General features: G+C 41.8%; 2 non-coding genes across 2 annotated transcripts; both read left to right on the forward strand.

Moving 5' to 3' along the window:
* Positions 1–12,178: 12,178 nt before the first annotated feature.
* Positions 12,179–12,260, forward strand: trnas-uga (transfer RNA serine (anticodon UGA)). The gene has a single exon. It is a non-coding gene; the product is annotated as a tRNA-Ser (tRNA).
* Positions 12,261–19,283: 7,023 nt separating this feature from the next.
* trnas-aga (transfer RNA serine (anticodon AGA)) lies at positions 19,284–19,365 on the forward strand. The gene has a single exon. It is a non-coding gene; the product is annotated as a tRNA-Ser (tRNA).
* The last annotated feature ends 2,514 nt before the right edge of the window (positions 19,366–21,879 follow it).

Consider the following 21,879-nt stretch of genomic DNA (forward strand, 5'->3'; position numbering starts at 1 on the left):
TCTGAGGGAGGCCCCTGCTTCTCTCATTTTATAATCTCTTCCACTCTCACTAGAACTTAGAGAGGATTTGAGCTTCTGAAGTCATGACACATTGAACAGTTCGACAGGACCATTTTTGATGAATGTCTGAATCAAACAAGCCTCTTTTGTTTGTCTTCTTCCCAGTTGCCTCAACATTGTGTGAGCCAATAATTCCACATCTGTACCAGACACACCTCTGGTTGGTGGGTTTTATGGATCTTTCTGTTCTAACAGTGTCTTTTATCTTAAATATGCCACTTTCACATGAAAACATCAATAACAGGACAATATCAAAACTATTATTGCTGCTGTTGCTGTTGTTGGTTGTGTGTCTGTCTTCCATCCCCCTGTCCCCCCTGTCTTTCTCTCTGCTTGTCTTTCACCCTCATCTTGTTCCCATCTTTTTGTCATTCTCTCCCTCATTTCTCTCTGTCTTTTGTCTTTTCTTCTCTATATTTGTCTTCTGCTGCTCCAGGATCAGCTCCTATCACACAGTGGTCCAGAACCATTATGAAGCCTGATCATGAATGTGAGCAAAGCTCTTAGAACAGGCCTGCTGCCACCACAACTAAGATCCTGCAGGTCACTAGAAACTCCAGTGTCCAGCTGACAAGTGGACTTTCCTCTGATCTGTGGTGGTGCTGAGTTTAGCAAACATCTCCAACAAGAAGATGAAGGAGGCCATCAACTCCTCCAAGCTCAACATCTATACTGGCTTTACTGGGAGATCAGGAGGTCAAAGCAGATCTTCACCCTCCACCTCAGATGGTTTCTACTCACAGAGATGAGGGACCAGTTCAAACCAGCTACCTGGAGCTCCCTTAAGCCATTGTCCCCATCAGCTAACATCTGGATCTGGACCTGCACCGGTGCTGATTTGTGTCTTGAGTCCCCAGAGTTTGTTGAACCAGAGAAGCTTCAACTGGTGACGGTCGTACAACCAAGTGTGAAGGTGAGCCTGCATTGTCTGATCTGGAGCTAACAGGGGAATTAGCAAGTGCTCTGACTGTTCTAGAGTTGCTGCTTAGTTGAATTTGAATTTATTTGTTGAAATGTTCCAGTTTCTATGAGGTCAGGGAAGATTGGTGTGGATCTAAAGGTCCCTGGTTGGATCCCAGGACATTGTTTTGGCTCATTTGAACATTTTCAAACCCTCGTTGCTCAGATTTTACATGAATTTGATCATGACTTTTGGACAAATGTCTTGTTTATTAATTAAATAATCACTTCAGTTATGAATTTAGTGAGTCACCCAGACTTGGTCAATAACAAAAATAAGTCTGGTTATTATTCAGTTTCCAGTCAGTAGGGACACACGCACACACACACACACACACACACACACACACACACACACACACACACAGCCTGTCTTTGGTATAAAATGGTCTGTCACGTTCACGTTGGAAGATTTCTCTGACTCAATTGTGAATAAAGAGATTCTTCATCTGACACCTGAGTCTTGATCCACTGATTCCTCTGATCCACCTCTTTCTGCTCCAACAAGGCTGACATGGATCAGGTGGGTCCATGTCATCCAATCAGTAGGTTTCTCTTCTCAATTAATTTTCTTCATCCCAGTTTAGATTGATTCTTCTCAGCCTCATGAAGGAGCATCTGATCAGGTGTTTGACTGCTTGTTGGTTGTAATTCCATAGATTTTAATCTCAGATGTTATAGAATTAATAAGAACATCTTAAAGACCTTTGTCCAACACTTGAAACTCACCTGTCTGTGGAGGCCCAACTGGCCTTTGGTCGTGAGGTGGTGGATGCATGTGAATGAAATGAGGCTCGTGTTGCTGTGAGGAGCCACTAGAGGGAGACACCTGTCGTTCCTCCCAGCTGACAATGAGGCTTCACAGCTGCATTTGAAGCTGTCCTTTATGAGTCACAACTGTCTTGAGCTCAGGAGCCAAACTCACCGAAAAAATATGCAAGTGGCTTTGGACAAAAGCGTCTGCTCAATGAAATTGTAGGATTGTAGAATTCTATAAATGTATAATATAATTGTAGAAATGCTCTCTCTCACCACTCCCCAAAGTCTGTGCCAGGGTCTCTGGCCAGTGGTCAATGGCTCCTATCACCTGCCCAGGATGGATCCAGCTTGCTTGTCTTTGTAATTCTGCACTTATTAGAGACCTGGAAACAAAGGAATGCGGAAAAAGAGAAAATAGGACCTCACACAAATGGGCTTGTGACACAATTTTAAAGAGTTGTGTCAATGTGAATCTTTTACAAATGTGTGTGTGAATGTGGTTGTTGTGGCCGAGTGGTGAAGGCGATGGACTAGAAATCCATTGGGGTCTCCCTGCTCAGGTTGGAGTCCTGCCAACAACGTTAAAGTGTTGATGTTCTGGAGGAGACAACATCTGATCTTTTTAGATCCACGAGTCAAAGGTTTTCTTTAAAGTGCTGCAGCAGCTGAGGATGAGGGAGAGACAGAATTTCAAACCATCTTCGTGAGGACATTTTGAAAAATGATGATATTTGCCACAGTTATTATTGACTTGGAACACTGCAAAAATATCCCCTCTCCAAAAACCCTCCTCTTCAACTTTGTACCCAAGTTGTCTCCTCATCAGGCACCACAGTGTCCAGGATGTTCAGTCAAAAAGTCATTAATGATTTTAAAAATGTCCATCAAACACAAAATAAGGCTTCAAATAGGTAAAATCACCATCTGTAGACTGGACCAATATGCTGATGTGATCCTTTGATTAGTTTAGGATCAGTCAGAGATCAAAGACTGAAGCAGGAGATCAATGCTCAGAACCCAGAGATCAAAGACAAAATTCAGACATCAGAGAAAGAATTCAGACATCAAACACATACCTGATGGAGGCTCCACCCCCCCCAGACAGTTTCCATGTAAGTCGTAAGTTTTATTTTTAAAGCGCCAAATCACAACAAGTGTTATCTTCTTTTTATTCTTTTTATTAAAGATTGAAGCTCCATACAAGACAGTTTGTAGACAAGAACATCACAGCCTGGGAAGCTTTCACTTCTTTTGATGGACAGCTTTGATTTCAGGTTCTACCTCTGTAAAATTGAAAGTAAAGTAAATGAAGCACCTGTGAAGGTAAAACTGATGATGTCATGACTTGTTCAGTCCTCCAACGTTAAAGTCCAACAAGCTTTTGATTGTCTCTGATTCTCTGTGGCAAAATCCAACAAGAGGAAACAGAAAATCTTGAGGTTGTCTCACTTTTTTTTTTTAAAGAAACTCTGCATAGGACAGTGATAGGATGCTTGTTTCCTTGGATGAAAAAGTCTGGTACTCTCATCTTCTTAAACATTTACTTGTTCAATCAGGACAAGAGAATCTGAGCTTGGATGTCATTTTGTAGTAAAAGGTGAATTAAACTTGTAAACATCAGCTGGTGTTCACTCTGATGATGTGTCGATGGTCTGTATTCTGCCTTCTGTAGCACGATGCTGCTGGGAAGAAGCCTGATTATGTCAGAGTTGTGTTCAGTGGCTCCTGCTGGGTCCATTTCTGACAAATAGGCTCCAAAGAGTTCAGGTGTTTAAAAGCTCAGGGTTGCTGTCAGCAGACAAGGTGGCCGAGTGGTTAAGGCGATGGACTGCTAATCCATTGTGCTCTGCACGCGTGGGTTTGAATCCCATCCTCATTGTGAGCGACTCTGGTTTCTACTCCAACATTATGGAATTACTGTGAGGCTTTTAACTGACACAGATACCAGTTGAGTCAACTTCCCTTTCACAACCTGACCAAAACAACTCAGACACCCAGAGCTCACATGTGTCAATCACCTCTGTAGAAGGTCCCGCCCCCACAGAGCTATAAATCCTCCCATCAGTGAAGAAAACTGAAGACGCCTCTTGGATGAGAGCTGAAGCATCTTCAAGAAACCTGAAACAGTCCACTTGGTACATTTAAATAATTCTACAATTTCTTTCAGCTTTCGTCCAAAGCCACGTGCATGTATCACATGTATATAATATATATGTGATACTCTTTCATCTACTCATGAACCAAAAATGCAGTCTAATACCAGTAAATTTGTGCAGAAAAATGTCATTTGTGCTCCTTCTTTTATTTATTTGTTTATTTAGTATTTTTTAATGTATTTTCTTTCAATTCACATTTTGTCCATTAACTTCATAATCACTCTTCACAGTCGCCATCTCATCACATGACTAAAGTTTGGGTTCTGTATTGGTGGTAAAATATCCTTCCATGCCCCTCACTAGTTTGCACACAGAAAAGCATATTTTACTGGTTTCAAATCTCTTAGTGTGTTCTCTCTGTTAAACCAGCTGTGGCAGCTTTCATTGTGTGATTGATTTTAAAATATAAATATGGAACAGAACCATTGGAATAAGATGTCAGGACATTTGAAGGAATGTAAATCTCCTCTTGAAATGTTGCAGTGTGCAGCTGAGACTCTCTGGCAGTGGCACAAGGAGCCACAATGGCAGAACCTGGACCCTCCTGGAGGAGAACCACAGGTGAGGGCCTTCTTGGCTCCAGATTGATGGAAATCAAGTGTCTGAGGCTGTTAGCAGCCATGAAGTTGATCTGGTTGGGCACTGGTATTTTTTCTTGCTGCAGCTCAGGAGTGATTCAGGAGAAGAGTTTCAGAACAGCCAAGGTTGGGGACTGGAATTTTCAAATTTCCCCTGGAACCAGACAACCTTGGGAGGTAAAACCTGAAAATGCTTTATCACCAATAAACACATTCTTTATTGTTCAACACTGAACTGCACATTTAAGTTTTAAAATACAAACTCAATAAATGGAGAACTTTATGTGACTTAAGTTCATAACACATCAGCAGGTTTCCCTCCCTTCTTTTTCCAAGTCTCCTTCTTGTTCCTCCTTGCAGCTCTGGGGAACTCTTGGTCTCTCAAAGCCCTGTTGGAAAACTCTGAACAGGACTGCTCAAAGTTGAGAGTGATCACTCCTTTGAGCTCCATGGAGCTCCTGTTCCTGCAGTCACTCCATTTCTGCTTTTCATTTTGTGTTTGTATTAAAGTTCTATTGCTGAAAAAAAAGAGAATTTTTTGCCTTTTTGTTGAAGTAAATATATGAGGGTCGAAACTGACCCATAACACCATGGATGTTACAATAGTTAATAATATTAAAATGAATAATAAATCAAACCAATCCATGTCAGAGATGTGTTCTAACACCCCTCAGTAATGGTCAGGAAACACAACAACATTTTGTTTATTTCTATGATTTTCTGGAGGTTCATTTGATCATTTTTTTAACTGAAATCGAGGGTTTACTGACTAAAAAAAGGTCCAGAGGCCCACAACAAAATATTCCAATCAATATTTCCATGGATAAGGAAGCCTAACAAGGTAACCGGGAGATGGGAAACAACTTGGATGATAGAAAATTGTTTTTAGTTTATTTTACAGCTGATTGAAGACGAGGGTCAAAACTGACCTGTTAACATCAGAGATGGGAACAGAAAGCTAACACAAGAGGAAGGTTGAAGCTATGAAAAAGGAGTTTGATAAAAATCTTGAACTGACAGTAGAAATATCCTTTTGTGTGTTTACCTTTGTTGACAGAAGTCACTTTAGCTTGGCAGTGAAAAGAATCTCTGCTAGCTTGACAAATAAGTGCACAAACTAGGTTCAAGCTGGACTTTGGACACTGGTATCTGCAACAACTCCCATCAACTCCTAATCTAGCATCTCTGCTGTGGTCAAACTATTTTACAGAACATTTGACAGACCTGTGGAGCAGTGAGGACAGACATGAGTTGATGCACATGATCCACTGAAGCGCCATTTTACCCTGCCACTGAGGTCACCAACATGAGCTGGAGTTGGGACTCTTGAACTGAACCTGGGATCACAGCGACACCTACTGCTGCAAAATGGAACAGCAACATTGAACCCAAGTACAGGATTGGAGGGAGACTGATGGTCGCTGTTTGGGTTTTTGAAGAACAAGGAGGGCGTTGGTTCAAGCTGGATTCTCAGAGACTATTTCCCCAACCTCTACATTGGCATCTACACTGTCATCCAGTCATGTGACTGAAGTCATCCAGTCATGTGACTGAAGTCATCCAGTCATGTGACTGAAGTCATCCATTCATGTCAGTGATGTCACTTGGCAGGACTGTCATTGCCTTCACATTCTCGAAAAGAACCCAGAGTCCACATTTCCTCCTATCTATTATTGTGTCCCACCCTCCTGGTCCTTACTCTGAATTCTCAGAGTTTATATCCAGTTCAGTCCTCAAAACAGATGAAGTCATGAGTGTTGATAAATTTCCTTTTCTCCACTGATTATATGTCAAGGTTTGTGTGTGGGGGTGGAGCCTATCCAAGCAGCCTTCGGACAAGAGGCGGGGTTCATCCTGGACATGTCACCAGTCCATCACAGGGCCAACACATACAGGCAGACAACCATTCACACTCACAGCCACACCTACGGTCAATTTAGAGGATCAATCAGCCTCGTCCCCTCTTGATGTCTTTGGACTGTGGGAGGAAGCTGGAGTACCAGAGAGAACCCACACAGACACAGGGAGAACATGCAGACTCCACACAGCTGGGGCTCGAATCTGGAACCTTCTTGCTGTGAGGCAACAGTGCTGACCACTGCACCATTGTGTCCCCTGAAAATGCCACCAGATCGTTTGGATTGTCTATAAAATCAAGTACACATGAACATGAAGAGGTTTTCACAGCGCTGGTGGTGCAATGGATAGCATGACTGACTACTGTCAGAAGATTCTAGGTTCAACTCCTGGCTCGCTCACTTAAAATTTTATACTGAGAAGCTTTCACACCTGAAGTGTGAACCACTGCTAAAAGTCCCTGAAATCCTCCAAGGTTTCCTCCTTGTCTGCTGTAAACATGAACACATGCATGGATCCTGCTACCTCTCACATGTTAAGCTGGCACTTGACAGTGACAGCAGGAGAACAAGAAATCCCAGTATGTCATCAACATTTCCTGGAAACTAAATGACAGAAGCCAGTGGCGGCTGGTGAAAAAAATTCTTGGTGGGGCTGGTGTGCCAAAAACATTTCCGTGCCTAGTCTAGTATAATCATTCAAAAAGAGCAGCCGGACAATTATTAAATGTTTTAAAATAGTATTTACTTTCCTTCTTAAAATCGACAGTTTCAAAGACAAAAAAAACAACAACAATTTACAACTACAGTCAATTTTATGAGATCAAATATTATACAATGATGTTAACTTTACAGAAGGTGATTTGAGCTTAATCTATACGATACAAATCAACAATGTGTGTGTCTCTCTCTCTCTGTCTCTCTCTTTGTTCATCTGTGTCTGTCTCTGTCTCCTTCTCTGTGTCTCCGTCTTTGTGTCCTTTTCTCTGTGTCTCTATCTCTGTTTGTTTGTCTCTTAGTGTGTCTGTCTCTCTCTGTCTCTCTCTCTTTGTGTCCGTCTCTCTTTCTCTCTTCGTCTACCTGTCTCTCTCCCTCTGTCTCTCTGTCTATTTGTTTCAGTCTTTCTGGGTGTGTGTTCGAATTCAGCAGTCATTTGTACAGGAACTTTGCTCGTCTCTCTTTCTGGGAGGCAAATTTCTCAATGACCCTGGTGTTGAAACCAGGAATGTTTCGTGTCAGTTTTTTCTCAGTGGAGAGCATAGCCAGAGCGTTGAGCCGATCTTGTGCCATGGTATTTGTAAGAAAAGTTTTTATCCTCTTCAAAGTGGAGAAGCACCTCTCAGATTCTGACGTTGTCATTGGTGTGGTGATGAGGATGTTGAGCAGACTTACAGTTTCAGTGAACGTGTCTTGAAGGTTATTTTCCATCAAAACCTGATAGAGAGCCAGTGCACCACTGCAACTCTGAAACTCTTCGTTCCCGTAGATCAGAGACAGCTCTGTTTAAAGTCTGGCCTTGTCCAATGAGGGATAGGCTTCCACTGTGGTTTTCAGTGCTGAATCTGGGAACTTTCGGCTGTGCTGTGGGAACAGGTCTCCTTGCAGGAGTGTGGCGCTGACAAAATGCTTGGTGAAACTAAATCTCTCCTTGGCATGGCTCACAATGGTGTCACATACCTATGCAATGATATAATTATACAAAATAGGAATTATTGCATCTTCACTTGTCTTAATACATTGACCTGATGAGCTAGCCTACATTATGTAATAAACATACTGTAATGATTCACATCATCATAAAACAATATACATTTAAGTCTGGACCACTGTATCATTTGGCCAACATCTTATTTTGATTTTATTTAATAATGTGATTCAAATCACACTAAAAAGCAAGTTCTTACCTCCAGTGCCAAATGGTGCAGTGTGTCTTCTCCCAAGGTTCTGCGTCTCTTTGCGGGTGGCTCCTGAGCAGGTCCCCTGAACTCCTCATCCTCAGCCAGAGTAGGCACATCCTCCCTGACCCAACACATAAGTTTCATGAGTAAGTTCTAAAAACTGGTTAGGGATACATTAACAAAACCAAAGGTGGATGTCATTACTGTCAGTTATATTATACAGATAAATCAATTCTTTAAATAAGATGATATATAAGCATTTAAGTCTACATATACAGAGAAATTTAGGTTAGGCTACAAATTAATTAATTTAGCATACCTGATAGCCTGCATGTGGTCAATGAATGTCTGGGTGACTCCTGCCATGTAGACAGCATCAATGTTTCTCTTCTGCAGCTGGTTGTAAAGGATGTCCACATGTGGCATGATTTTGTGGAACAGGGCCAGTAAAAAACAAAAAGTTTCATCTTCCAGCATTCTCACATAGCCACCAGCTTCTCTCTTTGTCTGGCTATCAAACCCTTCACTGTTCGGATAGCCTGAAAGCAATTCACCAGATCCTTCTTGTGCTCATAAACTGTGTTAACACGACTGTTGAAGTTCCAACGTGTTGATGATGCACTTGGAAGTCGGTGCGCAAACTTCTCATCAAGCACTGCAGTTCTCTTGCTTGACTTAGAGGAAAGAGAAGCAAATCCCCCCATGTCAGAAAAAAAGTGACTGATCTGAGGGATGTGGGAGGTTGCTTGCTGCAGTATCAGGTTTAACTGATGGGCATAGCAGTGAACATAGTGAGCGTTTGGATAGATGTCTTGTACCTTTCGCTGCACTCCTCCTTTGGCACCCCTCATCACAGCTGCCCCATCACAGGCCTGGGCAATCAGCTTCTTTTCTTGTCCCTCAGAAAGGATGCTGTGCAGCCTCTCCAATAAGGCACTGGCTATTGCATCCGCACAGGTGTTGGGCAGTTTCAGAAATTCAAAGAACCGCTCTTGAATATTGTGGCGGTCGTCAATGTATCTCAGAACTAAGACTAACTGACACTGTGTTGAAACGTCAGTAGTTTCATCAGCCTGGATCGCTAAAAAGTCTGCCGATTTAACTTCATCCAGGATCTGTTCTCTCAAAACTGCCAGCATACAGTCCAGGAGCTCGTTCTGTACTGTCTTCGAGGTGCCTTTAAAAACGGTTGCATTTTCAAGGTGCTCCCTCAAGTACCGATCAATGGATGCCATCAAGTCAACTGGACCTCTGAATATTCCAGCGTTGTCAGAGGAATCACTTTCGTCATGTCCCCGCAGAGCCAGTTCAAAAGCACCACGGAATTTAACAGTTAATTATCTTAGATAAGATGTTACGGTTCTTATCTACGTCATCATTGTGCTTCCTTACAGCGATGCGGTGACTGTCATCGAGCTGCGTTGCTATGCTAATCTTCCCAAGAACCGCTAGCTTCACGCAGTTTTCCATGTGAATTTTCGCTCTTTCGTGTTTCTTAATCCGCTCGGAGAGGTGCTTTAGGTCAGTGATTCCTGTCTGTGTCCATGCTGAATCACACCGGTCACTCCTGAAAGGGATGTAGGGGAAGCAAAAAAGTGCGTTGGCTGCTCCACAACCCGTCAGCCACGGCTTGCGCTGAAACCAGCTCCGGCAAAAAGTCCTGTTGTAGGACTGCTGGATGTTGATTTCAGGCTTGTCCGGTCCCAGCTCCTTAACGCGGATTTTTTCCGCCATGGTCCTCCTCGCAAAAGGGAAATTTAAAAGGGATCTCACCGAAATCGGTGGAAACTGCTGCTCTTGAACTTCGATCGTTGTTGTCGCCATTTTCTCTCTCACTCACTTCTCGCGGTATTTTTTTCGTAGGGATTCGGAAATCTGGGAATCTCACTACGCAAAAAGAATATCGCGGGCTCCTCAGCTAGCTTTAGCAATCCAAACCTTCACGCATTTTACGTTGGCGTAGGGGCGACTTTTCCAGCGCCCCTACGCCGTTAAATTTGGCGATGTTGATTGGCCAATTATTCATTATTTTTCCCTAGCAACCATACAGGATTGGCTAATTAATTGCAGGTCTGGGGCGCTTTGACGAGCGCCCCTAAAGACAAATTATACAGTCTATCAGAGTAAATTCACTATTAATTGAATGAGTCAGTTGGCGTAAATGTTGTTTAAATGACCCATATTGCATGTAGACACACACAATTAAGTAAGGCTGACACTGACGATACAAATTGTAAACATATGCACATATATATGTATCAATACATGTAGGGATTTTCCTCTCCACAGCTGGTGGGGCGGCGCCCCAGCGCCCCCTATGAGCCAGCCGCTACTGATACTGGCTTTACTGGGAGATCAGGAGGACAAAGCAGATCTTCACCCTCCACCTCAGATGGTTTCTCCTCACAGAGATGAGGGACCAGTTCAAACCAGCTACCTGGAGCTCCCTTAAGCCATTGTCCCCATCAGCTAACATCTGGATCTGGACCTGCACCGGTGCTGACTTGTGTCTTGAGTCCCCAGAGTTTGTTAAACCAGAGAAGATTCAACTGGTGACGGTCGTACAACCAAGCGTGAAGGTGAGCCTGCATTGTCTGATCTGGAGCTAACAGGGGAATTAGCAAGTGCTCTGACTGTTCTAGAGTTGCTGCTTAGTTGAATTTGAATTTATTTGTTGAAATGTTCCAGTTTCTATGAGGTCAGGGAAGATTGGTGTGGATCTAAAGGTCCCTGGTTGGATCCCAGGACATTGTTTTGGCTCATTTGAACATTTTCAAACCCTCGTTGCTCAGATTTTACATGAATTTGATCATGACTTTTGGACAAATGTTCTGTTTATTAATTAAATAATCACTTCAGTTATGAATTTAGTGAGTCACCCAGACTTGGTCAATAATAAAAGTTAGTCTGGTTATTATCCAGTTTCCAGTCAGTTAGGACACACACACACACACACACACACACACACACACACACACACACACACACACACACACACACACACACACACACACACAGCCTGTCTGTGGTATAAAATGGTCTGTCACGTTCTCTCACATTGGAAGATTTCTCTGACTCCATTGTCAATAAAGACATTCTGCATCTGACACCTGAGTCTTGATCCACTGATTCCTCTGATCCACCTCTTTCTGCTCCAACAAGGCTAACATGGATCAGGTGGGTCCATGTCATCCAATCAGTAGGTTCTCTTCTCAATTCATTTTCTTCATCCCAGTTTAGATTGATTCTTCTCAGCCTCATGAAGGAGCATCTGATCAGGTGTTTGACTGCTTGTTAGTTGTAATTCCATAGATTTTAATCTCAGATGTTATAGAATTAATAAGAACATCTTAAAGACCTTTGTCCAACACTTGAAACTCACCTGTCTGTGGAGGCCCAACTGGCCTTTGGTAGTGAGGTGGTGGATGCATGTGAATGAAATGAGGCTTGTGTTGCTGTGAGGAGCCACTAGAGGGAGACACCTGTCGTTCCTCCCAGCTGACAATGAGGCTTCACAGCTGCGTTTGAAGCTGTCCTTTATGAGTCACAACTGTCTTGAGCTCAGGAGCCAAACTCACCAAAAACATATGCAAGTGGCTTTGGACAAAAGCGTCTGCTCAATGAAATTGTAGGATTGTAGACTTCTATAAATGTAGAATATAATTGTAGAAATGCTCTCTATCACCACCCCCAACGTCTGTGCCAGGGTCTCTGGCCAGTGGTCAATGGGCTCCTATCACCTGCCCAGGATGGATCAAGCTTGCTTGTCTTTGTAATTCTGCACTTATTAGAGACCTGGAAACAAAGGAATGCTGAAAAAGAGAAAATAGGACCTCACACAAATGGGCTTGTAACATAATTTTAAAGAATTGTGTCAATGTGAATCTTTTACAAATTTGTGTGTGAATGTGGTTGTTGTGGCCGAGTGGTGAAGGCGATGGACTTGAAATCCATTGGGGTCTCCCTGCTCAGGTTGGAGTCCTGCCAACAACGTTAAAGTGTTGATGTTCTGGAGGAGACAACATCTGATCTTTTTAGATCCACGAGTCAAAGGTTTTCTTTAAAGGGCTGTAGAAGCTGAGGATGAGGGAGAGACAGAATTTCAAACCATCTTCGTGAGGACATTTTGAAAAATGATGACATTTTGCCACAGTTATTATTGACTTGGAACACTGCAAAAATATCCCTTCTCCAAAAACCCTCCTGTTCAACTTTGTACCCAAGTTGTCTCCTCATCAGGCACCACAGTGTCCAGGATGTTCAGTCAAAAAATCATTAGTGATTTTAAAAATGTCCATCAAACACAAAATAAGGCTTCAAATAGGTAAAATCACCATCTGTAGACTGGACCAATATGCTGATGTGATCCTTTGATTAGTTTAGGATCAGTCAGAGATCAAAGACTGAAGCAGGAGACCAATGCTCAGAACCCAGAGATCAAAGACAGAATTCAGACATCAGAGACAGAATTCAGACATCAAACACATACCTGATGGAGGCTCCACCCCCCCCCCCCCCAGTTTCCATGTAAGTCGTAAGTTTTATTTTTAAAGCGCCAAATCACAACAAATGTTATCCTCTTTTTATTCTTTTTATTAAAGATTGAAGCTCCATACAAGACAGTTTGTAGACAAGAACATCACAGCCTGGGAAGCTTTCACTTCTTTTGACAGACAGCTTTGATTTCAGGTTCTACCTCTGTAAAATTGAAAGTAAAGTAAATGAAGCACCTGTGAAGGTAAAACTGATGATGTCATGACTTGTTCAGTCCTCCAACGTTAAAGTCCAACAAGCTTTTGATTGGCTCTGATTCTCTGTGGCAAAATCCAACAAGAGGAAAAAGAAAATCTTGGGGTTGTCTCACTTTTTTTCATAGAAACTCTGCATAGGACAGTGATAGGATGCTTGTTTCCTTGGATGAAAAAGTCTGGTACTCTCATCTTCTTAAACATTTACTTGTTCAATCAGGACAAGAGAATCTGAGCTTGGATGTCATTTTGTAGTAAGAGGTGAATTAAACTTGTAAACATCAGCTGGTGTTCACTCTGATGATGTATCGATGGTCTGTATTCTGCCTTCTGTAGCACGATGCTGCTGGGAAGAAGCCTGATTATGTCAGAGTTGTGTTCAGTGGCTCCTGCTGGGTCCATTTCTGACAAATAGGCTCCAAAGAGTTCAGGTGTTTAAAAGCTCAGGGTTGCTGTCAGCAGACGAGGTGGCCGAGTGGTTAAGGCGATGGACTGCTAATCCATTGTGCTCTGCAAGCATGGGTTTGAATCCCATCTTTGTCCCAAGTGTCTCTGGTTTCTACTTCTAGATTATTGAATTACTGTGAGGCTTTTTTTTTTTTTGGAACTTATTTTTTATTTAACATACATACAGCACAGATAGAACATGACAGAGATGCGCAGACAAATATTCCAGACAAGTGTTCAGATACTTATTCCAAGACACACATGAAAAAAAAATAAATAAATAAAAAAATTTTCAAAAATGTTGATGTTTATAATTCCAATACTGTTTTCACTGGTGCCCATCTTTCAGCAAACTGTCCTGTTTTCAGCTGTAACCTTGCTGTGATTTTTTCCATGATGTATACATTTTTTACTCTATTCCTCCATTGTGATATGTTTGGAGGTTCTGGCTTTAGCAAGCAGGCTGTTATTGTCTTTTTAGCGATCAGAATCAAAATCCTCCACAAAGCAATCAGGTTTCTGTCTGTCAGATTCTCAGGTGGTATGCCAAGGATAAACATTGCTGCGTCCAAAGCAAAATTAATGTCCAAAATTTGCCCAATCTCCTTCCGACCATTCTCCCAGAAGTTCAACAGCTGTGGGCAATCCCAGAATATGTGCGTAAAATCTCCTATTAACTGACATCCTCTCCAACACAGTTCAGATGTGTTGCTATATTTTGAAGTCTTAGATGGAGTGTTGAAATATCTCATCTTCACCTTCCAGTCAAACTCCCTCCACATTGGGCTGCTTGTTAATTTGTGTCCTGCTCTGAATGTTTCCTCCCAATTTTCATCTGGTATAATCGTATTTGTTTCTAATTCCCATTTTTCCTTAACATCCAAATTGTTGTCCTTACATTCATGTTGTAGTACTCTATAGATTTTTGATATTAACCCCTTTTTAGTCTCCCCCTCCAAATACGACAACAGCAATTCCTCCAGCTTAGATGGTGTTCTACAAATATTTTCCCACTCTCTGTGCTTCTGAAGGTAGTGTCTTCATTGTAGAAATTTGTAGAAGTCATGGTTCGGTAAGTTAAACTCTTTTTTAAGTTGCTCAAACGACTTCATATACTGTCCATTGAAAACTTGTGCAATATAAATTAACCCCTTACTTCTCCATTTGTTGTACCCTGCATCCATAACAGATGGTAAAAAGTCTGGATTTCCTGCTATTTTGGTGATTCTACTTATTGACTTAGATATTTTCAGTTTTTTTCGCACTATTGACCATACTTTTATTGTTACCCTAATCCAGTCATTACGCAGCCCCTCTTTTTTCTGCATCTTCTCTTTCAAAAACGGGAGTACCTCCAAAGGTGTTTTCTGACAGGAATTTTGTTCCATTCCCACCCACATTGTGTCTGTCTCCTTCGTGATCCACGTAATAATCGCTCTAAGTTGTGCTGCCCAATAATAATTTTTTAGACCAGGTAAATTTAACCCTCCCTTCTCTTTTGGGCAAAGAAGGATTTTGTATTTGATTCTAGCTTTTTTATTTTGCCAAACAAATTTAGATATGATTTTGTCTAACATCTTAAAAGTTGAACTCGAGACCATAATTGGCAGTGACTCGAACAGAAACAACAATCTGGGTACAATGTTCATTCTCACTGTTTCGATTCTTCCCACCATCGACAGGGGCAATATCTCCCATCTGGCCAAATCCTTCTTTATTTCTGTAATCAGTTTTCCATAATTTTCTTTAAATAGCTGTGATATAATGGGAGTAATAATGATGCCAAGATATCTAAACCCTGTGGTGGTCCATTTGAAATTGAACTTTCCCTCTAATTCAGTTGGATATTTGCCTGAAAGCATCATTGCTACTGACTTAGATTCATTAGTTAAATAACCTGATGATTCTCCATATTCATTCAGATTGTTCAATAAAGCTGGTATAGTTAAGGAGGGTTCACTTAGATATGTTCATATATCGTCAGCAAATAAAGATATTTTATGCTCCACTCCCCCTTCATCTCTTATTCCCTTAATATCCTTATTTTGTCTTATTGATTCGGCTAATGGTTCAGTACTTAATGCCAACAGCAATGGACTCAGACAATCCCCTTGTCTGACCCCTCTTTTGAGGGGAAAGAAATCTGAACAGCATCCGTTAACTCTAATCCGTGATTTGGGGTTTTTATAAACCAATTTTACCCAATCTATAAATGTTGAATGAAACCCAAAAACTTCTAATGTCCGATATAGGAAGCTCCATTTTACCCGGTCAAATGCCTTTTGTGCATCTAAACTGAGCATCAAAGCGGGTTGTCTGTTGTTTTTAGTACATCATATAAGATTTAATGTTCTCCTAATATTGTTAGCTCCTTGTCTACCAGGGATGAACCCTGTCTGATCTGGTTTGATTAATTTTGTTATATATATCTGTATCCTATGTGCTAAAATATGAGTCAATATCTTCAGATCACTACATAACAAGCTGACAGGCCTGTATCCTTCACATGTGGTTGGGTCCTTTCCTTCTTTATGTATGACTGAGATAATGGCTTCTGACCAAGATGTTGCTGGGTCACCTGATGTCAGGGCATAATTAAATCCTTTGAAAAGGGCTGGTGTAATCTCCTTCGCAAAACACTTATAAAATTCTCCCGAGAGCCCATCCGTGCCAGGGGATTTATTATTTTTAAGTACCTTAATTGTATTAGCTATTTCCTGTACTGAGATTGGCCTAACCATTTCAGATGCCTCCTCTGTTAATAATGACGGTAAGTGCAATCTTTTGAGGAATGCCAGTGTTTTATTTTCTAGTGATTGCGAGTCAGGGTCATCATATAGATTTTTATAATATTCTGCAAACGCTGCTGCTATCTCCGTTGGCTTTATCATATATTTTTTAGAGTTAGGATGTCTTATTTTATTTATCGTCCTATTTGCCTGGGCTTTTCTAAGTTGAAATGCTAATAATCTGCTGGCTCTATTCTCCATCTCATAATATCTCTGATTCGTAAACCTTAAAGCCCCCTCTGCTTTGTAAGTTAATAGTTCATCGAGCCGTTGTTTGATTTTTTTCAGTTCGATAAGTGTTGAGTTACTTGATGTTCTTTTGTGTTCCAATTCCAACTCTCTAATTTTATTCTCTAACATATTTTGTTGCTTTAATCGGGCCTTTCTCATTCTGGAAGATATCTCTATTATTTTCCCTCTAATAACTGCCTTCCCCCCGTCCCATAAAATTGAAGGTGAAACTTCCCCATTGTCATTAGTTTGAAAGTATTCCTTTAAATTTTGTTTTAGTTCCTTGACCACACTCTCATCTGATAACAGAGATACATTAAGTCTCCAGTATTTGAAAAAAGATTCATTACCCATATCTACCGTTAGCGTAATAGGAGCATGATCACTTATAGTTATGGTGTCTCTGCCACAGTCCAGCACTTTATGCATATGTTGTTGTGAAACGCAGAAAAAATCTATCCTTGAATAACTCCCGTGTGGGTTTGAGTAAAAAGTCAAATCCTTCCCTCTAGGGTTAATTCTTCTCCATGGATCAGTAAGACCTCGCTCTCTTATGACATTATTTAGTACCTTCGATTTTTTTTGACACTTGGTCCCTGTTCTGGAGGCAATCTATCCAGCTTACCATTCTGCACTGTGTTAAAATCACCCCCAATCACTATCATCCCTTTCCCATTGTTGGCAATTACGTTGGCTATATTTTTAAAGAATGCCGCATTTTCCTCATTTGGGGCATAAACATTTAGTATGGATATTGTCATATCGCTTATGGAACCAACCATCATTATATATCTTCCCAGATGATCTTTTATCACTTTCTCTGTATGAAATTGCAGGGATTTATTTATTAATATGGCTACTCCCCTTCTTTTTCCAAAAGAAGCATGAAATACTTGGTTTACCCATTCCCTTTTCAGTTTGTTACATTCGTTGTCATCCAGATGTGTTTCTTGTATCAAAGCTATTGAACATTGCATTTTTTTCAATTGACTCAGTATTTTCTTTCTCTTTATGGGGTGATTCAACCCATGGACATTATATGACACAAGGTTTAGCCTACTCATATTTGTTTAAGTGGAAACCCAGTAACTTTACATCTCTTATTAACTAATATAACTGTGCAAAAAGTAGCACAGCGAAAAAGACAAGTCTGCATCTCCTCAAGAACTAATACACAATAACAAGAAAAACAAGACTCCCAACTGTCCCCTGACCAGAGAGTTGTGACGAAGGCCCTCTGGTGGTTCGCACTATGTGCACTTGCAACTTCTCGGATGTTGTGTAAAGTTGCCATTTGCTCCACAAAAGCAGTGATTTTGCTCCAAAATAGAACCAAAACAATATTTTGTCTGTTGTTTTTTTTTTTTTTTTTATAAGTAGTAAATTACCTCTTAACCAGCTCCATTTGTCTTCGTGTATGTCCTTTTTAACAGACACTTTTATTGATCATGTATATTTCAGGGCATCCTCTTCGTATGAAATACTTCACTTGATAAGGGCCCGTAGATCCGTCTCTGTGATGTTTGGCTGCTGTCTTCTCCCCCTCTGTCCCGTCATGATGGTCCAGCTGCCTTGCGCCATCACTCTCTGTAGTCTCTCGGTCTCGTCCTCCTCCTCCACCTGAATCCCCATATTCCTCAGCATGGGTGCAGCATCCATTAATGTGGCAAACGTCTTTGTCCCGTCTTCCAGAAAGACTTTCAGCTGTGCAGGATATGGAGATTGTGCCTTCACGTTCTTCTCCTTCAGTTTCTTTATAACTTCCCTTACTTGTTTCCTCTTTTTTTGTACTTCATTTGTGTAATCCTGTTTAAAGTAGACGTTACGTCCCTCATACGTGAGCTTTTTCTTCCATGCTTCTTGAATCAGCCGTTCTTTCACCCTGTAGTTGAGGAAGCGAACAATTATTGCTCGCGGGGGGGCCGTGTTTTCTCTCGGCTTCGTAGTCAGTGATCGGTGCGCTCTCTCGAAATGAACCGCCATTTTATCAGGGAAGTTCATTGAGGACTGAATAAAATGAGTCACAAATCCTATGGTGTCGTTTTTCTCAGCACCCTCTGGGATTCCGTGTATTCTTATGTTGTTTCTTCTTGATCTTGATTCCAAGTCCTCGCATTTCGCGGACAGCCTTGCCTCGTGTTGAAGTAGAAAAGTGACCATTCTTTCCAGCCTCGCCGTCCGGCCTTCCGTGTCGTTAATCCTCTCTTCCATCTCATCTGACCGCTGCTCCAACTGAGCCATTTTCTCCCCCATTTCAGCTATTTTAGCTTCTAGTCTTGCTAAGGCTCCTTTGTTTTCCGTCACCGCGTCTGCATGTTCTTGGCGTAGTTTACGGAGCTCCGCTAATATCATCGATACCTCGTCTCCGGACATCGCCATCCCCGGTGCGGCGCTCCGCGCTCCACCGGCGCCTGTATCATTCGCATTTTCTTTCTTAGCTGACTTCCCTTTTTTGTCCATTTTATTTCTCTTATCTTTAGTCTCTGATTATCCGCGTCCTCGACCCCTTTCTGCTGCTAATATCACGTTAAAGAGCTATTTTTACATAAGTTTTCTCTCGGAGCAATTCTCCCTCGTGTCTTCTACATCATGGCGTCACCGGAAGTCCCTTCACATAATTTTCATTCAGAAACAATAGAATTGTCAAAAACCACAACAGTTTTCAGCTTGCTGGTAAACAACACACACACACACACACACACAAATAGTTTGTGTTTGTGAGAAGATAAAAAAAATCTACTGTGCTTTGATGAAGATAAATTGTTGAATATCAGTCCTCTACTCATGTGTGTGGGAGTGTAGTTGTTGTGGCCGAGTGGTTAAGGCGATGGACTAGAAATCCATTGGGGTCTCCCCGCGCAGGTTCGAGTCCTGCCAACAACGTTAAACTGCTGTTCCAGGGGAGACAACATCTGCTCCTACTGTAGGTCCATGTGTCAAAGGTTTTCTTTCAAGGGCTGTAGCAGCTGATGATGAGGGAGAGAGAGAGGATTGGTAGCATGTTGTCTTGTCTCAACCATTCTGGTGTTGACCAAAATCTTTGTTGATACTCCAGTGGTGGTGAAGTTGATGGAAATGTTCCAAGTGGGACGGTTCCATGTTCAACCAGTTTCATCTGGAACTGAGGTGGAGCTTTGGGTTACGTAGGAATTGGTTTGGTTTAGTCCCTGGGAATGTCAGTTGGTGTGTGTGTGTGTGTGTGTGTGTTTACATGCAGACTTTCCCTTGTGACAGCTGATTTGGTTTGGAATCCATCTTAGGACATTTTGAGAAATTCTAGCATGTAGTTGTAGTTACTTTGATTTACAACACTGGAAAAAAAATCCCCTCCCCTCCAAAAACCCTCCTCTTCAACTTTGTACCCAAGTTCTACAATTCTACAATTCTACAATTTCATTTAGCAGACGCTTTTGTCCAAAGTGACGTACAACACAAGTAAGAATTTAGACTTAATTAAGGAAAAGTCCATAGGAAGCGCAAAAGTGCTTCAGTTGTGATTTGGTCACAGCTACCGCCATCTAGTGGCAGAAGAAGTGTCGCCCCCCCCTCCCTTTTTTTTTTTCTTTTTTTTGACAGACATACAACATCACACAACACAGTTAGTGCTACATAATCACTAAGTGCTGGGTCTTGGACCCTCTGACTTATTCTACCCCACAGCACAAAGAGGAGAAGAGTCAGGTCAAGTGCCTCGGTGCTCTCTGAACAATTGAGTCTTCAATTGTCTCTTAAAAGTAGAAAGGGACTCAGCAGAACACACAGAGTTCGGTAGTTTGTTCCACCATTTGGGAACAACAGAAGAGAAGAGTCTGGCTAGAGATTTGGAGCAGCGCTGGGCTGGAAGCACCAGGCGTGCTGCTGCATTCTGGATCATCTGCAGAGGCTTGAATGAGCATGCAGGGAGGCCTCCCAGAAGAGAGTTGCAAGTTGTCTCCTCATCAGGCACCACAGGATCCAGTAGGTTCAGTTAAAACAAGTCATTAGAGATTTAAAAAAAAATGTCCATCAAACACAAAATAAGGCTTCAAATAGGTTTCCAATTTTATTTCATGTTGACACATTTTGTCCATTTGACATCAGGACTGCTCCCAGATCGTCTCCATGACCTCATCCCAGCACCAAAGACTTTGCTGTGACACAACAGCAGACAGCAACAAGGACTGCTGCAGTGCACTTGGTAATTGGATGCACTGAAGTCATCCATTCATGTCAGTGATGTCACTTGGCAGGACTGTCATTGCCGTCACTTTCTAGAAAAGAATCCAGACTCCACACGTGGCTCCCATGATAACTGATGGACCTCTGGTTGGAGGCTGGATGATGATGTTTGGTCTGGGGGGGGTTAAGATGGTGGGGGCTGTATCAGTTCTAGTGCTGAAGGCTTTCACCATGACAGTCAGACTCTCAGCTGTCCCTCATGTTCCCTCAAATGTGCAGTGTGGACCTCACACTCTGAAATTAGCCTGAAAACTCTTCATGAAAAGCAGGAGACTCAGAGTCTCTGTGGCTCAATCGGTCAGTGCGCTTAGTTAGTCTTGGTTTTCAGAAATCATACAGCATACAAATAATAGCAGGTTGAAACACATTTATTTAAAAGAATTTAACATGGTCACACACACACACACACACACACACACACACACACACACAGAGCCTGTCTTTGGTATAAAATGGTCTGTCACGTTCTCTCACGTTGCACAACAACAAAACAAACAAAGACGGCCATGTCCAGTGTGGTCCTGGATATGACGACTGGACTGCAGGGTCCCAGTATCACTGTGACAATTCTTTTACTAGCTATGACCTTGGACAAGAACTTCTCAGGAGGAAACTTATCATGGTGGCACAGTGAAGAAAACTGGACCTGAGCTGCCTGCTGAAATCTTGCAGGTGAAGGACAGAGCTCCACCTCTTTGACAGACACCACCACTGTTGGCTCATGTTGTCAGTTTTTGACACACACGCATCTAAACACACACACACACACGCATCTAAACACACACACACACACACACACATGCATGTTCTTGCACACAGAGACTTTTCCTCTGTTTTTGTTTTTTACTGGTTTTGAACCAGTAGTTGGTTTCTGTTGGTTTGATTTGCTTGACTGGTTGTTGTTTGTTTGACCTTGCAAATCCATATTTTGGGTTCTGGCTTGTTCTGCTTTTCATTTTGTGTTTGTATCATGTGAAAGTGGCATAATTAAGACAAAAGACACTGTTAGAACAGAAAGATCCAGAAAACCCACCAACCAGAGGTTTGTCTGGTACAGATGTGGAATTATTGGCTCTCACAATGTTGAGGCAACTGGGAAGAAGACAAACAAAAGAGGCTTGTGTGATTCAGACATTCATCAAAAATGGTCCTGTAGAACTGTTCAATGTGTCATGACTT

This window comes from Aulostomus chinensis, chromosome 4, assembly GCF_037954235.1.
Source record: "Aulostomus chinensis isolate RoL2024-O1b breed Wild chromosome 4, RoL_Achi_v1.0, whole genome shotgun sequence".
NCBI lineage: Eukaryota > Metazoa > Chordata > Actinopteri > Syngnathiformes > Aulostomidae > Aulostomus > Aulostomus chinensis.